Source organism: Podarcis pityusensis (genome assembly GCF_964106645.2).
Source record: "Podarcis pityusensis genome assembly, chromosome: 7".
NCBI classification, from domain to species: domain Eukaryota; kingdom Metazoa; phylum Chordata; class Lepidosauria; order Squamata; family Lacertidae; genus Podarcis; species Podarcis pityusensis.
The window spans coordinates 61,845,252-61,871,229 of record NC_138031.1 but is presented as its reverse complement, the minus strand read 5'-3'; the positions used below and the strand labels follow the sequence as shown (position 1 = coordinate 61,871,229).

At 41.8% G+C, this 25,978-nt stretch overlaps 1 protein-coding gene across 20 annotated transcripts in view; it reads left to right on the top strand.

The window, feature by feature from the left end:
- The window catches only part of ATXN1 (ataxin 1), a 226,022-nt gene that overhangs the window by 36,613 nt on the left and 163,431 nt on the right, over positions 1–25,978 (top strand). For 13 of the 20 annotated variants that reach the window (XM_081015292.1, XM_081015291.1, XM_081015288.1 and 10 more), the window contains one exon: positions 20,052–20,138. The exons of 3 other annotated variants lie outside the window; for them this stretch is intronic. The gene's annotated coding sequence lies outside the window, so the exon portion shown is untranslated. The remainder of the gene's footprint in view (positions 1–20,051; positions 20,139–25,978) is intronic. 4 more of the 20 variants (XM_081015293.1, XM_081015294.1, XM_081015280.1 and 1 more) reach the window with 1 other exon arrangement.

Sequence of the window (25,978 nt, the reverse complement as noted above, 5' to 3'; positions counted from 1 at the left end):
CACCCGCACTCAACTTCTTCCTGAACTAAAAGTCCTAAACCTCATAACATTTCATTATTGCAGCCCCATAATTATTTTGCTTGCCATTTCCTGCCCTTCTTTCAACTCTTCAATAAAGTTTATGAAATGGTATGATCAGAACCAAACAGTATTCCAGTTTTGGCTGCATCAAATATTTGTATAAGAGCATTATGATACTGTAAGTTATATTTTCACCTCCTTTTCCAATAATCACTACCATCAAACTGTCCTCCTGCATCACTGCCACACATTGCTGACCACAGTGACATATTTGCATGTTCACATCTCTGTTGAGTATCACAGTCCTGGCTGCAATTAAATACATCTTCACTCTCGCCTTCTTGTGCCCCTATATTTCAATTACCCACTTCTGGAAATCTCGTAGCCAAGATATGGGTTCTTACCTATAGGGTCTAGGCTTAGTTATGGCATAGAGATAAACCCCTAACCCCTGTTGTTGTTGTTACAGTAATGAAATGTTATATTTAGTATTTCAGCAAATTAATATAGCTGCCCAGGAAGAAATATCACCTAGACTGCTTACAGGCAAACAAAACAATGCTAAAAAAATTACAATATATCACAATTAAAATCAGCAAAAAACAATGAAAGCAAAAAACTAAATAAATATGGAGCTGGCATATTAGCTGAAGTTAATAAAAGGTGCTTTTGGCCACAGATCCTCCTTGAGTTTCTAATGACAATGCTGGATCCAAAAGCCCTCCCCCCCTCCAATCTGTGAACTGGAATATTTAGGAGAAGTGTAACTCCTTCCAGAACCGGTTGAATGCTGTTCTCTTAGAACCACCCATCAGCAGTACCACAGTCTTGTCTGGATTGATTCTCAGTTTGTTCATTTTTGTTTTTAAATAACTTTTTATTGGGTTTTATAGACAAGGATCCTAAGAATAATAAATGATACAAACATAGGCACCACTCTGCAAAGAACAAAGGGGAGGCCTTCAACCCTTGATGTTACTGAAAGCCACTGAGTGGTCCAAAAGAACCAACACATTCACACTTTTCCTGTCTCTCTCAAGGCAAAGATTATCCCATTGAGCAACCCAAGGCAGTTTCTATCCCAAGCCTGGGCCTGTGATTTGAAATGATTTCAGATAATGTGCTTAATCCAGGAGTGACTGGAGTTTACCAGCCGCTCATAAAGTGGATAGGCCCTTGATAACTTGAGATTCTTCATAAGGTCCGTATGAATGATCCAGTGACCTGATTATGTGAATGATATTCTGCCATGCCCATAAATGTGTGCTGTGGAGGTCATATTAATGCCCCCCGGGATTCAAATTCTGGGAAGGTATCCATGATAGAAACAGAGCTAGAAATATCAAGAATTTAGATGTAGTGCTTTCTGTTGTGGGTAGAGTGGACCTAGGGGAAATTCTGCATGGTAACACACTGTGTTGCATTATTTCATACAACTGAATCTAAAGCTTATTCTCAACATGCCTCTTGTAGTTAAAAATGGTGCACATCTAACCGTATACAGTATTTTATTTTCTGATTAGGAGGTTCTAGTTCTCACATGTGGCTAAGGAGAAGCCCCTCCTCTTAGAAGTGGAGTGTCCTCTGCTTCAGAGAAATAATTACTTCTCAATTCCCACTTGATAATTCCCTCTTTATTTTCTGATGAGTTACTTAATAGTGACGGGATTGTTGAGCAGACTGCATTTAATCTGAGCTTCAGAAGCTTCTGAATGGGTCTGGGGATATCATGCTATGTGTTTTTATGCTGTTTAGTCTTGCCATGAGAATACTTAAACTGGGGGAAGGCAAGTAAACAGTTGATAACAGTGAATAATGCTATTAATGAGTGCCCCGTCTCTTAAATCAAAGCTGGCACTATGGATTTTGTTTTCTGTTTTGCCTGTGTGTTAAATAGGTGCCATGTAAAATTCAGTACATAAGGATGTGAGGGCGATCTGGCTGTGACATCTGTCACCCCATTGATCTTCAGAGTTGATTCTGCTAAAAGCAGTTGCAATGCTTGTACATTTTAGAAATAAAAATGGTGCAATAATTGTAGCGTTGCACCCATCTGTATGCAGATTCCCATTTCTCTTGTTTCTCTGCCCTTGAATAGTTGGAAAACTGGACTGTTTTGCAACATTTTGGTTGCTTTGTGTTAGATCATTATAAAATATTACTTACTCCAGCATTTTGTAGTTTTCAGCAGTGCTTTATCCTTTGGTCCTTACAGTTCTCTCCTCATTCCTGACAGTTATGGCCAGTCAGATTCATTTCTGCTTGAGGAGTGAATCATGGTTTTCAGGGTCTCTTATTGCATGCAAGCAGAGCAGAGAGCATGAGTTCAGCATTTTTATGACTATTTGCCAAGACAGTTAAAAAATAATAATCTGGTATGTTTTTGCAGTGCTTTCTTGTGAAAAAAAGTACAGATGTGGTGATTGGCTAAAAAAAGAAAGATGAGTTTTTACATTTTTCTTGATCAGAAATAGTTTGACTACTCAATACAGACAAGAAGCATATTCTGTGAGTTGGCTTATACCGCATTGCATCATTTGACAGATCAGAAGTGTACAGCGCAGATGGAAACTGATATTTTTTTCTGAATTCTTAAGACTAACCTAGTGATCTAAACTGAAACCCAGTTAACACAGATTCCGCATAAATGGTCTGTTTTTAAGCAACCACCAACCTGGATGCATGAAACAACTTGGTGTAACCATGCTCACGGAAGCATTTATGGTGGGTAAGGAAGAAGTACCATCCATCAACACAAACATTATTTCTGGTGGGGGCTTTTTTATTGGCACAAGTGCTAAATGGGTAGCTTGCGGCTGTGCTGCTTAGTTGTGCATGCACCCCTGGCAGGAGTTAAAAAATGAAACACAGGCAGACAGCGATGGATATGACGCCTTTGCGATTCAAGAGCTTGTGCAAAAATGTTAACCAGATGTAGTTTACAGAAACATAATAGCTGTGCACAATAAATTTTGTGCTTTTGATAACTAAAATATTCCCCAGTATCAAAGTAAGTACTGAGCCTTTAGTCTTTCCAAACATACAGAGCTCTGGAGTTTCTAGAACAGGGCAAGCAACTTTCTTTTGTGTGTCTCCACCTCTCTTGTGGGGTAAGCTATACTGTGCATCTTTGGTGTGTTTCAGAAAAATGCAGGAGAAGTAAATTAAAATGATTGGCTTGTATTACGTTTCCCTCCAGATAGCACTGTGTATATTAAGTTGAAGCCACGAATATGTTTTTAATAACAGAAATAGACATAGAAAAAGCATTTTTCTTATATTAAACAGAGCCAGACAATATACTCTCTTGTCAAAAATACAGCTTGTGTGGAATGTTATTTAGGAGAAAAGGAATGGGAGAGATGCAAACCAAGTGACACTTCACCAACATTTATAACAGCCAGGCATACTGGAAAGTGCTTAGAGCTTTTTAAAATAGCTTTTGCTTGCATGAGTATTCTAACAAGTAGTTTTGCATTGCATATGTTGTACCTACCAGAGCCTTATGCTCCTTATTTTTCTTAATGTGTCTTGTATATCTTTTTTTTTAAAAAATAATACGCTCATAGGCAGAAGTTAAATGCAGAAGCTAGATGAAGTACTGCAGGTTCACACTGGTGAGTTATAAGGAACCATGCTTGTAAAGTGAGGTGGGGTTGCTGGAATGGCAAACCTTCACTTGAGCCAAGATCTCTGCTGGGAGTCAGGGCTGTGCTGGTTTGTAGGCAAAACAAATTAACCGCTGTTATGCTTGGTGACTTGAAAATAATTTATTCTCTGATAATGATGAGTATCTTTTCTTCTCTCTGGGCCACTAATACGGAGGATATTTCTGTTTAACTTGGCAAAACTATTCGAAGAAGGGATTGGGTGAAACATAAGGTCGTATCTTATTATCCTGTCCTCCCCTTTTCCACACTAGATATCTAATTGCTAATAACTTACTTTCCCTTGCTGATACGGACACTGTATACAGACATATGATGAACAAATTCTGCTTTTTTCAGGGTCATTACTTTCGTAGTGTGGTTCAAGTGTGCGCCACAGACCTCGTCTGTGGCCCTGGGTTAACTGAAGGATTTGTAAAGCTGTCAGCATTTCTGCAGAACTGTAACTGCTTGCTTTCCTTATTAGCAATAAAGGGGTTCCAAGTCTGCATTTCATACGATTCGTCTTTCATTCCAGGAACCTTGCCACTCCCACTTTACTCATGGGAAAAGCTTTTTATATTTGCACGTACACATTCCTCTGAAACTTGCTGGGATTTTTAAAATGTTGCACATCCTTCCAGACTTTTTCTTTCCTTTTCTTTCTGTTACAGTTTTCTTTTTTGTTCCACTTCTGTGGCTGCTAAGTACAACGTGTCTTTTACAGTATAAGTGTTTTTTTAAACAACAGCAACAACAACAACAATAACATGCATTCTGTATCAGTACCACATCAGCGAGTCATGCGTTTAATTCACTAGCAATTTGGAAGTTCGAAACCTAATTGGTTAAAACTTAGCTGGTGGATGGGAAGCAACTCATGGTGGCCAAGTGTTCTGAGCAGTGGCTCTTATTCCAGAAGCAGCAACAATAGGCTTTCCTATGAAAAATCATGGACCATGGACCAGCTATAGCATGGATGTTGAAAGAGGCAGAGGCAGCAGTAGTTTGTGGTACTCCCCGTGTAACGGGTGGAGAACTGGATCCAGCCTATGGACCAGGTCCTTATCTCCCCCACATACCCTCATGGGCCAACTTTGACAGGTGGACTTATTATTATGGTGCCAGGTGATGGACATGAGATGATTCACACTTGTTATTCAAAGTGCAAAGTTATTCATGAGTGCTTAAAGCAGCCCCCTTTGAAGACCTGCTACCAGAGCCAATCATCTGATTGGTTCTAGGAATGCGTCTTCAAAGAGGTTCCCTGGGACCACTGACCAGCTGATTGACAGTTAGTTCTTTTGAAGGGGGGAAATGTTCCTAAAACCAGAGCATTTTCTTCTCAGAGTAAGCAGGTTGCATTTAACATACTCCCTCCAGTTGAATACAAATTTCTTTCTCCAGCCCCCTTGGCTGCACTAGAGAACCTTGAAAACTCTCCAATGTTGCCATTCCCAGCTGATTGTTGGTATTTTGGCTGTTCTGGGCTCTCTTCACACCCTGACAACCAGCTGCTTGTGGGGGGGGGGAGGAGTGGAACCAGGCAGCAGAAAAATCTGGAAGCAGCTACAGGTATCCTAGTTGCTTCTTTCTGATGTTTTCCAGACTGAGGGTGTATAGGCATTAGAGCTATGTGACAGGCAGAGGCGTAGGATTGGTTCTCCTGGATCACGTGACTGCCAAACTCAGAGGGGTTATTCTGGTAGGTGGTGGTTTCTCTGATGTGAAATCTCTTCTCTTGGCCGAGCTGCCACTTTTCCCTGCCCCACATCTGACATATTTTATGGCATCAGGTGTAGGGCAGATGAGTCTGGCTTTGCCAAAATGGCCTGATGGGCATAATTAGGCCCATGGACCAGAGGTTTTCCCCATCGCTGCTGACACAAGAACAGGAGGGCATTGGACCTTAGTGTAGTCATTGCCAGGCCTTAGGGCAATCACTGCCGCTTAGCTTAACCTCACTGGGTGGTTGTTAGGCTTAACATCAGAAGGGGGAGCCAAGCATGTACACCACCTTGAACTTCTTGGAGGAAAAGTGGAATATTAATGCAAAATCAAAAACAGAGAAAAATTGGTTGCTATTTTAACATGTGCAGTTGGGCTACAGTTAGCACCAAGGACATGAAGCATCTGAGCACTTGCTGAATTACATCCCAGTGGCTAAATAGCAGAGAATGTATGCAGGGGATGGGGGAGTCCATAACTCACATGTTGCACAGTGGAGGAACATGGCAGAATACAGTGAGGCTTGACAGTTCAGGGAACTCAGCAGACAGCAGAAAGATCTGGATGCAGCAAGAATCAGCCTTGTGATTTCCAAACTCAGGCTTGTTGCTTTTTCTGGTTGGTGGCATTTTTGCCTGGTCTGAAATGCTCTACAGTGTCCTAATGGTTCATAGTATAGGACAATGCTGGATTGCATCTTCTTGCCTGTTTAGCGTTCACTTTTCCATTTAAACCAAAATGCACAAAAACAGAGGAGTTAACAAAAATGCTTTTTCAGGGAAATTATTAATTGATTTCAGTAAGACTTGTTTGCAAATTCTGCATTTAAAAGCCCAGGATAACGTGATGCAGAAGCTGGCGTCTTTGTGCTAAACCTAAGCAACTTCAGTTCAACCACTGGCAGCTTGCAGTAAGGTCACTCTTGTGTGGCCTTAGTTTCCCTTCAGTAAAATGGAAAATAGTTTTCTAGTTCTCAGGGTCATGGCGAGGGTAAGAAGGGAAGAAATGATGTAAATAATTTTGCACTTGTAAATTGCACCTGTCAAAATAGCAAGGATTTCTCATACATTTAAAAAGTCATTCTCAAAATTGGTTGCCGCAATTACTGCACACAATTACTACAAGATAGAAATTACTGGAGGAAAAGATCCTTTCCCAGTTTGTTTGCATTCTGCATTTGATAGCACTTTGTTTTGGTTTCACTTATTGCCTGTATTATACGTTTTCTCTGGGGAGGAAGAAATAAGACCTTGGCCTGGCCAATGGGTGTAATGCTGGAAAATACTTAAGGTTTTTAAAAAACATTATTAGTTACCATATCACTAGATTCTCTCTCAAAGCCAGTGTCCTTTTAATCAGCAAACAGGCTTTATTGCGTCTTCAAAATAATGAAAAATTGAGCAAAGTTTTTGAAGATGGGCATCTGGCAAAAGCGTCTGTATTTCCATCTGCGAGTGGTTAGCAAAGTGTTTATGATATTTAAATAGCACAAGCCTTTTCTCACTTTTGTATTTTATTCTGGTGACCTGTTTCCTTGACAAATGGTCTTTTTCAATAGTTTTGTCCCAGGTATTATGAAAATGTTTGGAAGATGTTTGTTACATAATTGAGAGCTGGAAGGGACATTAACTCCCTGAAAAAGTGAGAATACTCCCCAAAGCCTGTACCCTTGTCAAAAGACTATAGTTCATATCCTTGTTGTTGGCATCCATCCATCATTCTCTCTCTCTCTCTCTCTCTCTCTCTCTCTCTCTCTCTCTCCCTCTCTACAATGGAGTGCACCTCTGGTGGTTAAGTCAAGCCTCTGTGTTGGCAGAATCAAAATGACCTCCATGAGTCACAAGCCTGGGCAGGGTGCATGGAGGTCCTGGTCTGCCCAGACAACAAGACCCCCCCCCCCACTTCCCAGCTTCGGTGACGTCCAAAGGAAAACAGAGCCACGATTTTCAGCTGCTCATGGCATTGGGGGACAAACAGCAGACTTTACCCCGCACACTCCGACTTACATGAGTGGAGCCTGGAAAGTAGATCTGAGTGAGGACTTCTGCTCAGGTCTGCTCCTAGGGTTTATTAAGGGGCCCAGACATGCTTACCCTCACCCACAGGACCAGGCAGGATTTTTTTTTTAACTAACTGATGGAATGGCCATAGTACATGACTTGCTTGTTTTTGCCTACCTCATAGCAAAATTGTAATGCTGCATTTATCCTATGTCACAGCTTTGTAAGGGCAGAAGGGGCACTGGGCTGGATCCATAGAAGGGATGTTGTGGAAAGACACCCGGCCCCATCTCAAGGGGAGTTCTCTTTACGGGAACATGGAGGACGGTGCTGTCTGACCAGAAGGCCAGATTGGGGGCTGATGGGCCATAGTGCTCCCTACCATGTTGTCTCTAAGGGTTCCCCTGAAAATAGTTCATTCCATAGGTAAAGGTAAAGGGACCCCTGACCATTAGGTCCAGTCGTGGCCGACTCTGGGGTTGCGGCGCTCATCTTACTTTATTGGCCGAGGGAGCCGGCATACAGCTGGTCATGTGGCCAGCATGACAAAGCCGCTTCTGGCGAACCAGAGCAGCACACAGAAACGCCGTTTACCTTCCTGCCGGAGCGGTACCTATTTTTCTACTTGCACTTTGACGTGCTTTCGAACTGCTAGGTTGGCAGGAGCAGGGACCGAGCAACGGGAGCTCACCCCGTCGTGGGGATTCGAACCACCGGCCTTCTGATTAGCAAGTCCTAGGCTCTGTGGTTTAACCCACAGCGCCCCCCACATCAGTTCATGCTATAGTGGACCCTAAACATTAGACATTCCCCTTTTGGTGTGACGGTGTATCGACCAGCACTTGGGCTCCATGTTCTGTGGCTATGCCAAACTTGTTTCTCTTTAATCAGTCAATCAAACTGCGGCCTTATTCCATCCCAGATATGTCTCACGTTTGTCTTGTTCTGCTTCCCACCCCTGCATTCAGTGTGTGTATGCCTGCAAGTGCACCGAAGTTCTGTCTGCTGTTTTCTTACCATTTTTGTTGCCTTCCAGGACTGTCCTCTCTCCCCACCCCCCCAAATTTTTTTTATTCGCCTTGAGGTGTGGTGACCCAAATTGGACACTGTTCCCCATAGTAAATAAATTGGAAGGAATTCCTAAGTGGTAGCAGTCAGAAGACTAGCAAAGAACAGGTCTGTCAAAGTGCTTTTCTTTTCTTTCCAACCTAGAAAATGCAGTAGAAAGCAGTAGAAGGAGCCACAGGCAGGGGTGCTTTGCTACTTATGGTCTATGTTACATGCTGATGTGCTGCCTTACTGCAAAGCAGCATCAGGTCAGCGTAACCCCATAGGGAAACAGTGGGGTGTACGGGATGTGCTTAAACATTTCCCTTTCAGCTGCCTCCTCAATTTTAGGTCTCCCAAACTGCTTTTTCCCATCTAGATTGTCCCAGTTGCGTGTTTACTTTGCAAATACACATCTAGAAGAACATTATGAGGGGGGAAAGTCCACCCTTTTTTCAATCTGTTACAAATTGCCTCTGACCATTGGTATTTGAATACACACAAATGCTTTTTCCTGTTTGACTCTCAGTAGCTTGGTTAGGGACAGCTGCGGTTATTTGCAATAGGCAAGCCGCTGACTTAAACCCAAGCCTTCTATTTCTCCAGGTGTTTAGGCTGCTGGCATAGGTCTTGCTTGCATCCAAGGAGGCTGTCTGCTTTTGCAGCGGGGGCAACCTGTTCTTCCCCCAGCAGCCCTCTGCAGGCCCTCATAGTCTGCCCCAGGACACTGGAGGATCCTTTGGAGCAGATTTTGCAGGTGCACTGATTGAAGACAAGGCGGTGAAGTCCTGCCACATGAGCCGGGGCAGCCCATCAATAAGGCACAGTGAAACCATTTGCCACTGGTGGCAAATCTGACCGCTGCCATTGTTCCACTGCCAGCCCTGCTAAGGCTTCTCCCATGATGCCACCACTGTGCCACTGCCATTGTGCCCTCACTGCTGCTTCTGTGCTGTGGGCACAGCCACAGGCGATGTTGCGGTGGTGGGGCTGGTGGCAACATTGGGGCAAGTGGGGGCTCAGATCTGCCTGAGGTGGGTGTGGGGGCAGCATCAGGGCGGTTTCCCAACAGCAGCCCTGACATGAGCAATGTTGCATTCCTTACATTAATTTTTTATTTATTTCTCTGCTCCGCCTCCCCCCTGTCTAAATGCTATTTTAGGGCCATTTCTGTTCCTTTGGTTTGTTTGTTTCAGATATAAACTCCCTTCTGACTACTTGTCTGTATAGGTTTTACAACCATAAGGTTCTCTATGCAAAAGGAAATGTATGTCTGCAAAACATGTAAGTGCACTGTATGCATGTTAGCTTATTTGTTCAAGTATGTAGTCAGGTCATAGACAGAAGTGAAACAAAGGCCTGGATTGTTATATATCACCACCTGACCAGCAGTATTGTTTGAGATTGTGCAGCATATTCTGGGATAGTACCTTAAAATATTATTTCACATTACATGCAAGTTCACTACCTGTGGAAAGAATATTGCTGAACTCATGAAGGCATTTTGTTACGCTTGTTTGTAGAGGAAGAGACATGACATGTGAGGCGTGGTCTTTTAAGATTTTGATCTGATATTTATGCAGGGATAGAAGAGATTAAACTTGACAAGGCAATGATTTCTGTGAAAGGAAATGTACTCTGCTACAATGTATTTCAATTAATTGACTGTGATTTTATGTAAACTGTGCTATTTTTACTGTTGTTAGCCGCTCTGAGCCTGGCTTTGGCTGGGGAGGGCGGGAGATAAATAAAATTTTATTACTATTATTGTTATTACTACTTTGGTTATTATGTCTCATTGATTACATAAACGTATACTCTGCTTTTCCCCTCAAAAAGGAGTTGCTTGAATCAACAGAAATATACAGTGTCCAAACCAAGGGAAGTAATAATACTGCTATATTCTGCCTTGGTCAGACCACACCTGGAGTACTGTGTCCAGGTCTAGGCACCACAGTTTAAGAAATAAATTGACAAGCTGAATTGTGTGCAGAGGAGGGCGACCAAGCCTTATCAGGAACTGTTGAGGGCGTTGGGCGTTGTTGAGGGCGTTGAGCCTGAAGAAGAGGAGAGTGAGAGGAGATGCAATAGCCACCTTCAAATATCTAAAGGGCTGTCACATGGAAGACAGTGTGATCTTGTTTCTCCTGCTCTGGAGGGTAGGACCTGAAGCTATGGCTTCAAGTTTCAAGAAAGGAGATTCCAACTAAACATCAGAAAGAACTTTCTGATAGTAAGAGCTGTTGGACAGTGGAAGGCCTCCCTTGGGAGGTGGTGGATTCTACTTCCTGGGAGGTTTTTAAGCAGAGGTTAGATGGCCAGCTGTCATGGATGCTTTAGTTGAGATTTCTGCATTTCAGGGGGTTGGACTAGATGACCCTCGGGGTCCCTTCCAACTGTACAATTCTGTGATGCTAGAGTGCAAAATACAAAACAAACATAAAAATGTGGTCCATTGTCAAAACACATTTACCAGACTACAGCAGAATACAGAGAGCCGAAACTCCCATTTGTGTATTTTTGATTCATCGCATACTATTTATGCTGCTGTATTGAAAGCTTGTATAGATTTGTAGGAGAAAGCAAGCTCTCAGCTATACAATCACAGCACATTACTATTAAGACACCCACATGTAATAAAAATAACAGCTCTAACTAAGCATGAGAACTTAATTTAAAAGGACTACATAGATAACCATATCTGTTGTGTACCATCTTAGTAAAATGTTAAAATTGAGTATGGTTTTTTTTGGGGGGAAATAATAATAATGAAGAAATTGCAACAAATAACTGCTTTTCCATAAAACATACAGGGACCTGATGGTTAAAATGGCTATCAAATGTAGTGTGAATATGAAACAAATATATCACCTTAAGCACTCTAAATGCAACTGATATCCCAGTATGAATAGCACTCTATGAAAAGAATAAATATGTCTTGCAGCTGGGAACTAGAATACAGTGGTGCCCCGCAAGACGAATGCCTCGCAAGACGGAAAACTCGCTAGACGAAAGAGTTTTCCGTTTTGGAGGTGCTTCGCAAAACGAAGCTCCTATGGGCTTGCTTCGCAAGACGAAAATGTCTTGCGAGTTCCTGCGGTTTTTTTCTCCTTCCCCCCCCCCTTTTTCTAAGCCGTTAAGCCGCTTATCTGCTTATCCGATAAGCTGATAAGCCGCTAAAAGCCGCTAATAGCGCTAATCCGCTAATCCGTCAATGGGCTTGCTTCGCAAGACGAAAAAACCGCTAGACGAAGAGACTCACAGAACGGATTCTTTTCGTCTTGCGAGGCACCACTGTAAACTGTTTCAAGGTGAAAGAGGAGCAGTATTATAAGGGTACACACAAAAGAAATTTTATACAGATGTTTTAAGAGCTGCTTTTTCCAGTCAGGGTTGTTGAAATTGCAAGTCAGGAGCAATATTACTGCTTCACTGAAAATTGTTCCAAATACTTTAGATAGCACAGGAAATGTGTTCTCACATACTTGACATTTAAATATTAATACTAATACCAAAACCTTTTGACCACAAAGAAATGCTGGAGCAAGATTTGGAAAGGAGATCTTTTTGATCAGGTGAAGTAGTATCATTTTATGACAGAGTTGTCTGTATTTTTGATCATTTTGTCACTTGAAGAAACTACAAAATATATAGTAAAACCAAGAATTTGTTTTTGCCTCCTGCACCCTCAACTGGATATGCTTCTTTTGAAAAACGATGAATAAGCACTAATTACCCCAACCAGTATTTTTCATTTGCTGTTATCTTTAGCTTGCCACAAAGAGGTTTGTAGACTTTTCAAATACTGTTTTTGAGATGGGTGTGGTTAAAAGATGCCTTCCCCGAAGATGCTTCTCTGGTTGCATTTCTCTAATGTTTTTCTTTGGGCAATGATAATTGAAGAAGGGAAGGAGTGACAAGTACTTTCTTCCCTTCTATAATTTATTATTTCCTTTGCAGAATTACATGCTGCACTAATAACAAAAATCAGAAACATTGTACAATACAATTTCCTCAATGTAGTTTTAAAAAAGACGGGGAGGTTTTTTGCTGCTTGGCAGCCAGCTGAAAGCTTGCTTTGGGGTGGTTTTCCTGAAATCTGGGTGCCTGTAGCCTCCAGTCATAATAATGGCATGACTATTGCCACAGCCAGTCAGGAAAGGGGAGGGGAAACATGATGAGATGGCTGGAAACATTGGATGGCATTCAACTATGTTTTACTGAGTAACTCCGTTGAAACAAATGGAACTAACTTGGTCATTTTCATTACCCTTAATGGATCTACTCTGGATAAAACTTAGTTGAATATCTCTAACTATTTTGTTAGCTTTAAGCATTTCCCACATGACACACACCAACTTCATAGCATCAGGTTATTTGTAGTGGGAGCAATACAGTACACCTATCAAAAATTGGAAAGCTTTCTCCATATATTCCAGTTTTCAGATAGTGTGTATGTGTGCCATAGGATATATTGCCCCTGATTAAAAGTAGTCACATGCTAAAAGATCTCAAACTTGGGATAGAAGGTCCTTATGAACTCAGTGCATATGGTAGTGACCATCCTTGCCTTGTGAAGAGGCCTGTAGCCTGGCCATAATGTATAATAGATGATGATAATGTATAAAAACAATCTTAAATACATTTTCCTGTCCAATGAACTCCCTTATTTTATTTTGTCAAGCGGTTATCTTGTGGAAGCAAGGCCAGTCAGTGAGGTTACAGTTCTAGTGATGACTGGGATATTTGGAAGGATATAGATGGAATATGTTTCTGTCCCTCCTAGTGATATATACCAGACATCCATTCTAAACCATGACATAACCTCTTCATTCACTATGTGGTATAGAGCAATATATTTGTTATTGTGCCTTTTGTCCCAAAAGGAAGCACAGGGAAGCTAACAACACAAAACAGTACAATAAAAATAGCTTTAAATAATACTTCTCTAACACCAATCAAAGGCCTGAGTGAGTAGGTGAGTTTTCAGATTGTATCTGGACATAGCCAGAGCGAGGGAAAATCTGATTTTACACAGAAGGGAATTCCATGGGGGCTCCTGCCACTGAGAATGCCCTGTCTCAATCTCAGATGACCATTCTCCTCTCCAGCACTGATGTAACTATGAACCTCTCACCCTCGTGGCAAAGTCTGTGTCGGAAAATACTAGGGAAGATGCTACTTCAAGTATATAGGCCCCAAATCGTTACATTTGATGTGAAAGAGAGCATTGGCTCTCCAATCCCTATATCCCCACTTCACGTGTGGCTGGCAATACTGTAGAGAAGCTCCATGTGGTTTGTAGACCCATCTGTATGGCTGGAGCTGGCCATAGTTCATTTTGTTTTTGGTTGAATTTGCCATAGTTCAGTTGTTTTTGGTTGCATCCTCACAGCAGTTGTCATTTGTACTCCATTTATCCACTTGTACCCTTTTTATCAGCTTCTCTCTGCTCCTTGCAGAGAGTAATTGGAGTAATTGGAAATATACTTGGTGATAATAACACAGGACTTTGCCACAAAGGCAGAGGGCAGTGTTCCAACATTTTGTTGGAAATAACGTACTTGCTGAATGGAAAACACCGTCATGGTGTTCAGTTGCGCCAGAAGCGGTTTAGTCATGCTGACCACATGACCTAGAAAACTGTCTGTGGACAAACGCCGGCTCCCTCGGCCTGAAGCGAGATGAGCTCCACACTGCATAGTTGCCTTTGACTGGACTTAACTGTTCAGGGTTCCTTTACCTTTTATCTTTAGTTTCTCTCATCATAACACTCAGCCAGATGATGAGCTGCTTTAATTCTAATAGCAAAATTTGCTATTTCCTTTGCAAAATTTGCAATGTACTTCCCAACCAGAATAACTTCACAAATGGTTGTGTTTCCTGGCCTATTAAAATATTTTATGAAATTTTACTTCTTGAGGCTATTACATCCCAGTCATTGAGAGGCATGCTGACAGAATTTCTACTGGACAAAGCTTTGATTCTTCATTATTGTCTTAAAAGTAGAAGATATGAATTGCTACTACAGATGTGAGTCAGAGGTAAGAGTCTAATTAGTTAGCATTTACTAATAGTAGCTATGTCTCTGTGGACTGCAGTTCACTAACAAGGCCTTAGTCATAAAGTAGCAACTGCTAGCTTGGATTAGATAATTCATAGACTCAGATTAAAAACCCATAAGGAGACCATTATGATGTCTGAGTCTGGCATTGTAACAGCATAATGCAGGATATAGAACTTGGTAGTTATTCCTATATTGTCCTTGTAATTTCCAGTTGAGTTAAAATATATGTTCCAGTACTTGATTTGGAGATCCTGAGTTACAGAGAATCCCTTGCCACCATAGTCTAGGCAGATTGTTCTCCTGGCTAATTATTTTTTAGCATGGATTAACGAGCTCATGGTCTCACAGAAAAATCCCATCATACTAAAAAAAACACACCTTAGAAGCTGGCATATTTAATAGAGTTTGTCTCTATCATTATAGAATGTTACAGCCTTTGCTGGCTGAATGAAATTCATTCTCAAACTTACGCAGCATTGTGTGAACTCAGTGGGAGCAGGCACAGGGTTCTGTATTCATGGAACAGAAAATCAGTCTTATGCAAAAGTGATCAAATTAAGAAAGAAAGCGAACAGGGCTTGTGACGGTTGGTAGCTGTAATGAATTAAAAATGGCTCTAGGTGTTTAATTTGGAGCTCACTGACACAGGTTGTCATGATGGTTCCAAAATGTGGCACAGCCAAAATTCTGTAAATTTTGGAGTGCTACTTCAAAAGTTTTAAGTTCTGCTATTTTCTCTGTTTGTTAATGAATGTGTTGCAGGTCCTTCCCATGTATCTCTCTCTCTCTCTCTCTCTCTCTCTCTCTCTCTCTCTCTCTCTGTGTGTTATTCTTTGTTTGCAAATCTATGGTATTTTCCTAGCATTTGCTTCCCCCATCTGTGTCTATTTTTAAAACTTACAATTCAATCTTGTAGTATAGAAGACATTCTTATTCCCAATCTGTTTCTTCCCCACCCCAAGGGCTGCTTCTGTGAAAGCATTTTTTTTTCTGAATGCCCACATTTGATGGTTTACACAATGGAATTAAGTAAAGAATTGGGGCCTAATAGATTTTGCTTTTGTGGGGAGTGGGAGTTTACTGCTCCAGGCAGCAGATTTTCACCGTTCGCAATACAGCTTTGTCCTGTCTGCTCGGAACTTTAAAGAACATGAAGTAAGAGCTTTTTCAGTGGTTACATCTATTCTGATACATGGAACAAGCTTTTTTCACATCATGATGAGAATTCACTGTAAAAAAAAAATGTAATCCTAGCTAAGTAACTTCTGGATGGTTATATTGTCTTCTATATCCCAAGGTAAACAACACGATCAGTAACTTTCTAGCTAGTTATAGGGACGATTTATAAATGCAGCGTGCTCTATGCCTTGTGCAGTAGTATCATTTTTCTTAACAGTATGTATTGAGGTCAAATTGGTGAAAAACAGGAGTGGTTAAATGTTAGCTGAGCTGTGTGAATGTTAACGGAACTAAAGTAATACTGAAACTATTGTGGGAGTAAAATGGTGGTGGTTTGGCAGATAACAAGAGAGAAGAAAACATTTTATTGGGCTATAAATGTATTTTAAAAAAATGTTTGCAACACTGAATGAAAAGTAATCGTAGCATAATGTTGCTCAAGCTGAATTTTCAGTTTGCCCCAATCCTGCTTGCATTTGTAACTTCAGTAAAATGATAGTTCTTTATCTCTGAATGTGATTAAAGGTATCTTCATACTCTTATGACATTTTGTATAGTTTTGAAAGCATTTTGCATATATGTAGTAACTGAATTTTGTATTTATTATGCAGTCATGTATCACATCTCTTAAAGTCACTGAAGTATTGTGCTAGCATTATTTACAGGGTTTTTTAAAAGCACTTGTTTTTCTGGATATTTGCTTTTATGCAAAAGTTTATGTTAAAATTTGCAATGGCTTCCTGGCTCTTAGAACACTACTATTTTTCCCCTCTAGTTAGATAAAATTGTTCAACTTTCATAAACAAACAGCTCCTTCTACTTCAGAGATGAACCCAAAATGCTATCAAACCATTTTTGAGAAAGTTTATATCAGAATTTGCATTTGCGTGGACAGGCGGAGTCCCCAGATCCTGCACGGTCCCCCCGTCATGTGGAATAACGACTCAAGACAACGTGCTATGGGATTAAATTGGCCACAACTTTATTAAATTTCAAATGTGGGTAGACCTTGGCTCAGGCACTGGGCGTTCTCCCTCCCCGGTCCCCAGCCGGGGACCTAGGGAGCATCAGGGTTATCCAGTGTGTGTGGGGGGGATGGGCCGGCTCTGGAGAACATATGTTCAAGCAGAGATGGCCGCCCCCGTAACGCCGCCGCCGCAGGGGAGCGCAATGACGACCTTTCGGTGTACGGCCAAAGCCTCCCTTCAGAAAACCCCTTTAACGGGGAACCCTGGTATCGCCGCCGCAAGAGGAAGATGGACAAAAGGATTCCGCCCAAGGCCTGATACCGCCAAAGTTGTGACGTTTTGCTACGGGAAAGGCGAAACCTGCCAATGCAGGGAAATTCCTTTCCGGCCCTTTAACAGCGACCTTAACGTAGCAGCGCCCGCATACCTGTGAAGAAAAGTTAATCTGCAAAACCTGTGAAGACAAGTTAACCTGCAAAATAAGACATTAACTGAGGGTGGGTAGGGTGGGAGAAGCTCTGGAGCCAAGTGAGGATTCCTAGGTAAGATCCTCCCTCTATTGTGTGGGCAGGTAATCCCTCCCCTACCTGGCCTGGTCTCCTTGGCAACGCTTCCCCCAGGTGGGATTGGACAACTGACTGAGGTAGGCGGAGACCTCCAGGTATCACACCTGAGGGAAGGCAAAGCCAAGCCTATGCTGTTGGGGCCACTCCAGATCTAGGGGCTGCACACGTCCACGCAAAGGGCGCCCCCCGTTTTAAGCGGGGAGCGGTCATTGCGTGGACAGGCGGAGTCCCCAGATCCTGCACGGTCCCCCCGTCATGTGGAATAACGACTCAAGACAACGTGCTATGGGATTAAATTGGCCACAACTTTATTAAATTTCAAATGTGGGTAGACCTTGGCTCAGGCACTGGGCGTTCTCCCTCCCCGGTCCCCAGCCGGGGACCTAGGGAGCATCAGGGTTATCCAGTGTGTGTGGGGGGGATGGGCCGGCTCTGGAGAACATATGTTCAAGCAGAGATGGCCGCCCCCGTAACGCCGCCGCCGCAGGGGAGAGCAATGACGACCTTTCGGTGTACGGCCACAGCCTCCCTTCAGAAAACCCCTTTAACGGGGAACCCTGGTATCGCCGCCGCAAGAGGAAGATGGACAAAAGGATTCCGCCCAAGGCCTGATACCGCCACCCGAGACCGCAAAGATTGCGGTCTCGCCGCCGTAAGATCCTCCCTCTATTGTGTGGGCAGGTAATCCCTCCCCTACCTGGCCTGGTCTCCTTGGCAACGCTTCCCCCAGGTGGGATTGGACAACTGACTGAGGTAGGCGGAGACCTCCAGGTATCACACCTGAGGGAAGGCAAAGCCAAGCCTATGCTGTTGGGGCCACTCCAGATCTAGGGGCTGCACGCGTCCACGCAAAGGGCGCCCCCCGTTTTAAGCGGGGAGCGGTCATTTTACATACTTCATAGGAAGTAGCCAAGTATATTAAATTGAAACTATTAACTGTTGATTTTGTGTGAATGTTCCAACATACAGTGGTACCTCGGGTTACAGACGCTTCAGGTTACAAATGCTTCAGGTTACAGACTCCGCTAACCCAGAAATAGTACCTCGGGTTAAGAACTTTGCTTCAGGATGAGAATCAGAAATTGTGCGGTGGTGGCGAGGCAGCAGCGGGAGGCCCCATTAGCTAAAGTGGTGTCTCAAGTTAAGAACAGTTTCAAGTTAAGAACGGACCTCCGGAACGAATAGTATAGCATAGTGTCTGTTTTTATGATTCCATATGTGATTGGTTGCATATAAATAATGCATATGAATAAATGAAATATGTATCATTGTAGCTAAATATGCTAAAATGAGTTCTGAATGCATGTGACACAGCTTTATGCAGGCAAAATGAGTGAAATAGCTGGGTGATTTCCTTCCTCCCGCCTCTGTGGAACAAAAAAAAATTCAACATTTTGTAGAGATGCAAATTGAAACACATGACAGTACCTATACAGTATATAAATATAGTGCTTGAAAAGAGCTACAAAGCTGTTCTTTCGTAATAGAATCCAACGTGTTTACTAGTTTTTGAAAATGTGTGCACATCAAATAAATCTCCAGTATTTGGGCCAGAGTGTACCAGCATTATGCAAAGGGAAGATTAACAGCACTCAGTATAAAGCTATGATCCACTTTCCTCTTGATTCCCAGACACTATCAACCAAATCAACAAAGAACTAAACTAGTGAAGAGGTCATGTTCTTTGCTTCATTTGCATCATTATAAGGGGAAAGTCTGTCATAATAGAAAATCTCACTGAATCTAGTGAATTACCTCTCAGTCATGATAGCACATGTAGGAAGATTATAATGGGAATAAAAACAGCCAGGATAGCAAGTGTGCCTCAATACAATGAAAGACAACACCAGACATTCTGCAGCTAGTAGTTCTCTTCTAGGTCTTCTTCTGGTCATTTCAGTCTGTGCGCTCAAGTCTCTGATAACCCATTGCTCTAAAGGGCCCAGTTACCCTTAAGGACAGTCCTGTGTGCATGGCCTCAAATGATGTTAATTGGGACATTTTTTCTCCTGTATCCAAGGAGAGAGGTTATTGGTATTTGTCATTCTGTACATCCTCCCATTGGATGGGAATAGGATCAGTTGCCCCCAGTACTTAATATGAATTCCTGGGTTCAAGAAAGAAATTCAGCACAACAGTTGCCTCTCTCTATCTTCTGGCATGAAGGCCGGAAGGCAAGGAGGGAAGTGTGGCAGGAGAGGCAACCGCAAGGAGTGTCAGGGGCGGGGCATGTCTCAGGTGTGGGAGACTTGAACACAAGCAGAGACTGCCTTGTGTTTTGTATTGTTTATTTTTAAGTGTTTCTGGTTCTACATTGTCTTTTATGGTGGTGTATTTTATTTTGTCAAGTTGCTTTGAAACATTTTATTTATTATAAAGCGACAGTTAAATGTAATAAATTATAAACATTATTTTTTATTATTAATAGAGTAAGTGAACAGGTAGGGAGCCTCAAAAGAAAAAGGATAAGGAGCTTAAAAAAGGAGCCTAAAATTAATGTGCAAATAATTTATGTAATAATATAATGTGCTCAATTTATTTTGGTATATTGCTGCCTTCATCACTGAGAGTGAACAAGAACTATATTAGGAGTGCTCAATAGTAAAATACATTACATAAAAATAAACACATTACATCAAATAGCTAAGCAAACTATGTACATCCCCTAATCTTAAACCAATGAAAAGACTTGAAAACAAGAATTCTTATTAGAATTGGTGAGAGACCACTCCCTGATTTGATTTTAATGGGTTTTGTGTGTGCATCTGTTTGCCTGTCTACAATTTTGCATCTTCTCTATTTCATAAAGATATCGCTTTATTTCTCAGCAGAAAATCATTGCACCCTGGTTGGATGTTTCAAGACTCAGTGGATTTTTACATCAAAGAAAAGTAGAAGATCTGTGCATTTATTAAGTAAGACTTTTTATGTTTAACTTTTTCTGCTTGTAGTTCATGACATGGAAATAAAAAAGAGCTACGTGCTTGCATCTGATGTGTGCATTATAGCTTTGAGGCCCAAAAACAAGTACACATGAAATGCTTTATTCTGTGGCCATGTTTGCATGTCGCCATAAACTGTAAACCATGGTTTTTCATGCAGGGACAAATTGCATCCACTGTGCTCCTCCCTGCAACAGCTGGGAGGAAACCAACCATGTTCCTTGGTTTAGCGTGATGTCTTCCTTGGTTTAGCGTGATGTCAAACAACTGTGGTTTGTTTCACTTTAGGCAAACCATTGTGATAAAACAAGATTTCATAGGTGCCATGTAAACTATCCAGTGGCAGAGCTTCATGTTCCGGCACCGGGGCGACAGAGAGCAGGCGGGGGTGGGGCTGGCGCGCGTCCTAGGAGCGGGGTGTGCCGCCTGCAGGGGACGGGGTGGGGTGCCCAGCGCAGGCGGGGGGGGGCAGCCGCAATGGCACCCTGCCAGGATTGCTCTGCTGGGAACAGTGTGCTCCCCCCCCCACTCCTCTTCCTCCGCCAGTGTAACCATGGGATCATTTTAAGAAGTAGTTGGGCAAATACCTCCATAGAATCACTTAATCAGGTGGGGTTGATGTTTATCTGGATGTGGTGAATTTCTATTTCACTTTTTTATTGTGATCAGATCGTTTTCTGGTGAGATTTAGGCTTGCTGCAAAGGTGAGGTACCAGTTGGAATGGTCTGCCCTTGGAGGCAGATAGATCTGGATGAATTTCTGAGAATCCTTCAAGGAGTTTCCACATGGCATGGCTGGTGTCCCTATTAATGCCTTGGTCACTTTGTGGATTGTGGAGGTGGTTTTACCTAAAATGTGAAGGCCCCCCCCCTCCCTTGAAGCCTTTTTCCCCTGAAAAATTGCAAAAACTGGGAAAATGTTAGACTACAGAGGCTTGTTTCAATCCACTCAAACCTTCAGCTTTTAGAAGTCCATGATAGATAAAATGGCAAATATGAAGAAGCAGAAACAGAAAGCAATAGCTCAGAAAATGAGACTGATAAAATTTTATGTAGCATTCATTGAGACCCCCTTTTTTCAGTTCTTTTTTATGCCTGCTTGACAGTGTGGAGAACTGAATGAGACATAGGATTATATTAAGCGATAATCCTACTCAGAGTAAGACCCATTGAAGTGAACAGACATAAGGAACTCAAGGCTACTAATTTCAGTGGGTCTATTTTGAGTAGGACTTAGTTGATTACAGCCCATCATAATTTTCTGCTCCTTATAAAATGGCAAAAGGAAAGAGAAGCTAGGTTCCTTGCAGTCTAGCAGCTTGTAGTTTCATCTGTAACAAAAAGTAAAAAGAGTTTGTAAATATTGACTGAAGAGATTGTATAAACAGGATAATTTAATGGCAAACCAATTTATATATAATACATTTTATGTTCCTAAAGTAACAAAGTGACTTTTGCTCTGCAAAATATGCTAAAAAGCAATTAAGTATTGCTTCTGTATCTGTATTATTTTTTTTAAAATGAAACGAAAAACAATATTTTCCTGCCTGTGTCTTCAAAATTCCAGAAATTTCATCTCTAAGCTTAGGTGATTGACATGATCACCTCCAACTGCCTGTTTCCTTAAATAGAGCTTATTCAGCTCCTTTTGTTCATGAGAGAACTAGGGGTAAGAATCTGAAGGATAACGGGTGGAATGCAAGTGTAAAACTGTGGTTCATCAAATGCTAAATTTTGAGTGCCTATGCCAAAATCTCAGCAACGTACAATAACATAATTAAAAACATGAAATACAAAGAAATGCAGCATATAAAATAAGTACAACGTAACAAACCAACAAAGTAATGAGAGAATCCTCTCCTCAAACACAATTCCCATTGGATTGAGCAAATCCCATAGTAGCTAATCAAAGACATTAAAGGGGGGGGGGGTCTTTGCCTGGCATTGAAAGGATTGTCAAATGAGTACCAGACAGCACTCTTTGCAGAAAGCATCCTTTTCTTGCTAACCAGAGCAACTTGTTAAACTAATTTCAAAAATGGCCTGCTGCAAAAAGTGACTGCTGCTACAGCAGGCAAAGGCAAACTCGGCCCTCCAGATGTTTTGGGACTACATCATCCCTAGCTAACAGGACCAGTGGTCAGGGATGGTGGGAGTTGTAGTCCCAAAACATCTGGAGGGCCGAGTTTGCCTATGCCTGTGCTATAGGAACGGCAAATTGGAGGGCAATTTTTTAGGGGTAGGATTTGCAAATGTTTTAGAGGGGAGACTTACTTTGGCAGCACGCTGCTTTTTCGGCATTTTTGTCCTCTCAGACTTCATATATTTTCCCTGCACAACGACCATTGGCATAATGCTGCACTGCGATATAATACTATTCTGATGGGGATTCTGGGGAGGTGTGAAGGATGACAGCCAACAATTTTCTCCCAGAATCCCTCATTAAGACTATTTGACATGACACAGCAACTTTCCAAGGGGCATCAAAATGGGGAACAACGGCAGCAACTGAGAAGCAGCTTCTGATGGTATCCTTTGCAGCAGCAGCAAAATGAAATTTCAGAGGATGTTAAAGATTAAAATAAACCAAGTGTTGATGTGTTCAAAACAAGTTCTCCCTTAAAATTATTGCAAGTTTTTACTCTTCTTCCCCCCCCCCCCCGCCATTCAGATTTTGTGTAGAACATTAATTAAGCCAAATAATCTGTTTAGCCTTACTTTATATATGACCCAGACTGGATTAATGCAAAGTGTTTCACATTGGGTGCCTTGGAAGGCAGTTTAGTATCTTCTGTTGTGCAAAATGCAGCTTCTCTTGTGCAAAATGAAGCCCTTTTATCTAAAGGGCTGTCTGCACCCATATATATGACCATGCTCACAATCGGCCACTAGTGAAATTGGCTGTATTGATCAGCAATGAGATAGGGCCTTTTGTCGTGGTGAACTCTGCAGTTGGGCAACTCTTCCTGTTAATGTTTGCCTGGATCCTTCACTTCTGGAATGCGAAAAAGCCTAGATGATCTGATTCCATTTCTTTCATGCAACTGTTTGTCTGTATCCACTCAATGCTTCATGTTCTACATGATTATATTTTGTTTTTATTTCTCTGTGTTGCTTTGTGAGGGCTTGGCCCTGAAAAGCAGCAGATAAGAGGAATAAAATAATACAGTGGTACCTCGGGTTACAGACGCTTCAGGTTACAGACGCTTCAGGTTACAGACTCCGCTAACCCAGAAATAGTACCTCGGGTTAAGAACTTTGCTTCAGGATGAGAACAGAAATCGTGCTCCGGCGGCAGCGGGAGGCCCCATTAGCTAAAGTGGTGCTTCAGGTTAAGAACAGTTTCAGATTAAGAACAGACCTCTGGAACGAATTAAGTTCTTAACCCGAGGTAAACTGATAAATAAGCCTTGAGTGCCAAGAGGAGCTATCATTTTAAAAAAATCTTGTCTTTGGAGCATTGCTAGAGAAAAGTCACAATGTAGTTGCCTTTTCGTGCCGAAAACGTTTCTGTAAACTTGCCCCAAGTTCAGATATGAGGACTGTTTGGATTGCTTTATGTACTTCATGTTGTTGCTTTGTTGTGATAAAAGAGAACTGTTTATTCAGAGATGAACCCTAATGTTTCACTGTTCTGAAATATGAATGGATGCAGTTGTCAGATTTTCAAGGGCTGGCTAGGATACTTGCTCTCTGGACTAAAAAAATATGACTGCTTGTGAGATATAAAGGCAAAATGAAAAACATAGGGAGGAGCCAAGACGGCAGCTTACTGTTTGAATTGTTTATTTATTTTTGCAAGCTATTGACCCATTGACTTCCAGGCGGAGCCGAACCTAAACCCAATCTGGCTGCAGCTTTTATAGGGTCTCCAGAAATAAGTGTCATTGTGTATACCATTTCTAATGGGGTCTGTCCATACATGATATGTTCCTGCTCAGAAGATAAAACTCCATACAGGAAAGGCTATGTATACTGTCACGTAGAGAATACTATGTAGTTTGAGTTTTGCTGCAGGTAAATAGACTGAGAACTTGGAAACTGAAACTTTTATGTTTGTGAGATTGGTTGTGGAGGAGAACAAATTCTTCTGTTGCTTCAACGTAGTTAGGTCGTGCTCTTTTGTGGTTAATTATGAACCTGTGCTTGCTATGCATATGAAGCAGATGCAGCAGATTGCTGATATTGTGCTAGATATATTCATTTTCAACATAAAATGAATTATTTATATTACTTAGCCAGGGTATTGGTGACATAGTTGCTCTTTTCTGAGCTTATGGAGAATTTGAATTTCTTCTTCAAAACTCACTAAATTATTTTATTAGTCCCTATTTTAATTCAATTTTAATGCACCAATCAATAGTAGCTTCACATTTATTGACAGGAATTTCTTGCCTATTGTTTATCATGGATAAAGAATATGAGATTTTATTGATCCAGTAAAAATTAGGACATAAATCACTATCTCTTTACTTTTCTGCTATATGCAGATGCACTACCCCTGTGGGGTTTTTCCATTATGGAAACACTGATGAGGCAAAATGTATAGCAGAAATGTGCTCAGTCCTGTGGAGGCCTGGTACAGCAATGCTCAATATTTTCTAGAACATGCAAACTGAAGGTGGGTTTGTTTGTTTTTGCACTTGTTAGCGGATTGAGAAGTGGGTTTTGGACCAACATTAATAGGAAAGCCTGCTATTATTTCTTTATTCCTGGGTCTTCCTGCCACTTTTCCCTCTGCCTCCTTACTGTATTGAACATTTAGATGTTAGCAATTGTGAATGTGTTGCACAGGGCTGGCCCATCCATGAGGCAACGTGAGATGGCTGCCTCAGGCGGCAGAATCCACAGGGGCGGCATATCCACCCTCCCAGTGAATGCAGCACCTGCTGATTTGGTGGCAGCAACAGCTGCAATGTGCTTCTTGGAGACCAGATCTGCTCCCCCGCAATGTACAGCAGCCTCTTGGCCAATAGGAAGTGTTACTGATCTCCTTCCTGGTGTTATATGGTTGAGGAAGAGAGCAAATGGTGGCCACATTTTTCTTTTATTTCTCTGTAGTGGTGCAGCATAAAAATGCGAGTGCATTTGCAAAGCTAAGCAGGCTCTGGTATGGTTTAAAATTGGATGGGGGACCCTATGTTGAGATTTCTACATTTCAGGGAGTTGGACTAGGTGGCCCTCGGGGTCCCTTCCATCCCTTCAATTCTATGACTCTATGATGTGAGGGGTTAATGGCTTTTTAGATAATCTAAATTATGATGTACCTAAAAGTGGAGAGTGATTTGTGTCAATGGCAAACAAGGTAAGCCAACACAAAACGAACTTTCCAGGGTTTGAAATTATATCCTACTTCTGTATTTCTCACATTTTTTCAGCATAAGCCACTTTGCAAAACTCACTCTACCTGTTGCCTAACACATTCCCTTCCAATCTGGCAACAGTCATTTCTTCTGTAGGTGAGTTTGCTGAAATGTTCACATGCAGAGTGACAAGACAAGGGACTCTGACCCTTCCTAAAACTACACACAGTTAAACATAAGAACAAAGCATAAACTCTTCATGATTTCTCTTCTTACCAAATCTGTTTGAGAGTATGGCTAAATGGAAATTATGTCCTCCTCATAAATCACTGTAGATCAAGAAAGGTTTCCTAATGTTCAACCTACCCAGTTCTCAAAAAGGAGGCTCCACAATTCCCTTCTTGCCTAGAACTTTATCACACGGCTCCCCTGCAGTTTTGGAATCTCAGACATATTGGTTCATATCTTTGTAGTCAATGAGTATCTCTGTTGCCATTTGAGGCTGTCTGG